This window comes from Nannobrachium achirus (genome assembly GCF_963921795.1).
Source record: "Nannobrachium achirus genome assembly, contig: SCAFFOLD_521, whole genome shotgun sequence".
Classification (NCBI taxonomy): Eukaryota; Metazoa; Chordata; class Actinopteri; order Myctophiformes; family Myctophidae; genus Nannobrachium; species Nannobrachium achirus.
Window position 1 is genome coordinate 22,815 of NW_027664688.1, and position 3,522 is coordinate 26,336.

Genomic DNA, 3,522 nt, shown 5'->3' on the forward strand with positions numbered 1-3,522 from the left:
TGTCCAAACTCTCCTGAACTTGAATGCAGCATTTTATGTTGAAAGAATTGCCCTCTCGGTGTAGAAATCCATGCTGTTACGGCACATCGCAAGTATTGACTTGATTATGCTTAGTTCAGTGTGGTATCACAGACCGAAAAATAGCAGACCTCCAAGCTCACAACGCGTCGCGCAGCGACACGTTGGAGGTCTGCTATTTTTTCGGTGTGTGATACGTCTGCTATTTGTGATATTTCCAACAAAAGGCCTTTTTGAAATCTCTAACATTCTCTGCACGTCCCTGCTGCAAACCTATACATTTTCAGATTCTGAGGAGGAGGTGGAGGAGGAGAGAGGAGAGGAGCCTCGCCGGGCAAGAGTTGAGTCTTCCTCAGGTATAGTAATACAAATAACAGAAACCATCTTGCATTGCACTAGATAAAATCACATTTCTGTTGTTCAAATGTATGTATAATTTACATCAAAGTCATGGACCACACAGATGCATGCATGACAGAGCATGATGCTGGGGTTGAATATATATTTTCCTAATTTATTTTCCCTTTGTCCCCAATGGAAAATGTTATTTGATTACAGAGGATGATGCAGAGATTTTCCTGACTCAGTCCAGGCATGCAGGTACTCGCCGGGCAAGAGTTGAGTCTTCCTCAGGTATAGTAATACAAATAACAGAAACCATCTTGCATTGCACTAGATAAAATCACATTTCTGTTGTTCAAATGTATGTATAATATACATCAAAGTCATGGACCACACAGATGCATGCATGACAGAGCATGATGCTGGGGTTGAATATATATTTTCCTAATTTATTTTCCTTTTGTCCCCAATGGAAAATGTTATTTGATTACAGAGGATGATGCAGAGATTTTCCTGACTCAGTCCAGGCATGCAGGTACGTACATACAGTAAATACAAAAACCATCTTGCATTGCAGTAGTCCACTCATGTAGTTTACATTTTGTATATACCTTTTCCTAAATGGGAAATAATTTGTGATTACAGAGGACGCAGAGGGGAGTGGGATTGTCCCTGCTGACCAAGGGCCATCTCCGTCCAGCCATGCAGGTAAAAAAAAAAGCCATCTTCCACAGCAGTAGTTCAGGGATAGCCTAGGCAACATTAGGCACAGGTACCAACATTACCAAAGTAGATGCATTATAGGATAACTGCATTTGACATATGAGCTTATTCAGTCACTCAGATGATGGCTAAATGTCTAAATAGTACGTTGATTTGATGTGCATGATTTTTACAGACGCACACTGACGGGACTGGGACACTGATGGGATGGGATGGGATGGGATGGAATGAGGGACACTGAGATGGAGTCAGAGCCATGATTTTATTTCACTGGGGTTTCAGACACACTGATGGAGGACCAGCCAGGACCACCACCTTCTGCTGCTGCTGTAGTCCACTCATGTAGTTTACATTCTGTATATACTTTCTTCCTAAATGAGAAATAATTTGTGATTACAGAGGACGCAGAGGGGAGTGGGATTGTCCCTGCTGACCAAGGGCCATCTCCGTCCAGCCATGCAGGTAAAAAATAAAGCCATCTTCCACAGCAGTAGTTCAGGGATAGCCTAGGCAACATTAGGCACAGGTACCAACATTGGCACACTGGCAGAAGTGAGAGTTCAGTCATGCAGTTTTCAATTGGAAATATGACATTATGTGGTGTCATAATCATTCTAAATGTTGATATGCACACTGACTAATATCAAGAAATGAAAAATGGCACTTCATTTTGATGTGCATGATTTTTACAGACGCACACTGACGGGACTGGGACACTGATGGGATGGGATGGGATGGGATGGAATGAGGGACACTGAGATGGAGTCAGAGCCATGATTTTATTTCACTGGGGTTTCAGACACACTGATGGAGGACCAGCCAGGACCACCACCTTCTGCTGCTGCTGCTGGCCCATCCGTTCACCGCAAGGCTAAGAAGAAAAGTGGTGAGAACTTTTTCTGCTCATCACACTGAATCTCACTGCCACATAATATGTCCATCCTTATTCTGGCTTTACTTGCAGCATGGCAAGGCCATAGAGGTCAAAATCATTTTGATATCTGTCAATGTAACTTCAGTTGAATCACTTACAGTTGAAGTCTACAGTGTACCACGTCTGTTCACAAACAATAGCCGATCTACAAGCTCACAACTTGTCACAATGTGATGTGGCGTGAACTTGTATATCGGATATTGTAGGTGAATGTTCTCTACCAGAATAGGGATGCAGAATAGGAACAGTCCAGTCTAATGATATTCACAATTGTTGCTCATGATTTGGGGGAAATGTTTACATATGTACGTACAGTAATATGACATACAGTTCTAAAAAAGTTCTAAAAAATGAAGTACAAAGTTATTTTCAGTCAGTTCTAACCAAAATGGCTATTATCTCAACGTTTTCCTTGCAACATAATCACTAAATTATCGTCACTGTCGGGCAGAAACCTTGCATCTCCAAGTTTCAAATGTGTACGTCTTTTGGTAAAGAAAAGCCCTGCTTCATCATACAAGACTGTCGCACAAAACTAGTGAAAACAGCCGATCTACAAGCACACAACGCCTCGCATCGCGAGGCGTTGTGTGCTTGTAGATCGGCTGTTTTCACTAGTTTGGTGCATTGTATAGATGATAAATACAAAAGGAACGGTTTTGGACATACAAGGTTTCCACCCATCAACGACGATATGCTATAAATATAAGGTGCTGGGAGTGAAAATTATAATGTAGGGGTGCCTTGTAACTTCAGTTGAAGTCTACAGTGTACCACGTCTGTTCACAAACAATAGCCGATCTACAAGCTCACAACTTGTCACAATGTGATGTGGCGTGAACTTGTATATCGGATATTGTAGGTGAATGTTCTCTACCAGAATAGGGATGCAGAATAGGAACAGTCCAGTCTAATGATATTCACAATTGTTGCTCATGATTTGGGGGAAATGTTTACATATGTACGTACAGTAATATGACATACAGTTCTAAAAAAGTTCTAAAACTTGAAGTACAAAGTTATTTTCAGTCAGTTCTAACCAAAATGGCTATTATCTCAACGTTTTCCTTGCAACATAATCACTAAATTATCGTCACTGTCGGGCAGAAACCTTGCATCTCCAAGTTTCAAATGTGTACGTCTTTTGGTAAAGAAAAGCCCTGCTTCATCATACAAGACTGTCGCACAAAACTAGTGAAAACAGCCGATCTACAAGCACACAACGCCTCGCATCGCGAGGCGTTGTGTGCTTGTAGATCGGCTGTTTTCACTAGTTTGGTGCATTGTATAGATGATAAATACAAAAGGAACGGTTTTGGACATACAAGGTTTCCACCCATCAACGACGATATGCTATAAATATAAGGTGCTGGGAGTGAAAATTATAATGTAGGGGTGCCTTGTAACTTCAGTTGAATCACTTACAGTTGAAGTCTACAGTGTACCACGTCTGTTCACAAACAATAGCCGATCTACAAGCTCACAACTTGTCACAATGTGATGTG

The 3,522-nt window shown here is 41.5% G+C and overlaps 1 long non-coding RNA gene across 1 annotated transcript; it reads left to right on the forward strand.

Moving 5' to 3' along the window:
- The first annotated feature begins 573 nt into the window (after nt 1-573).
- On the forward strand, nt 574-1,068 carry LOC308280852. The gene is made up of 3 exons (XR_013961786.1): nt 574-651; nt 854-895; nt 1,006-1,068. It is a non-coding gene; the product is annotated as an uncharacterized lncRNA (long non-coding RNA).
- The last annotated feature ends 2,454 nt before the right edge of the window (nt 1,069-3,522 follow it).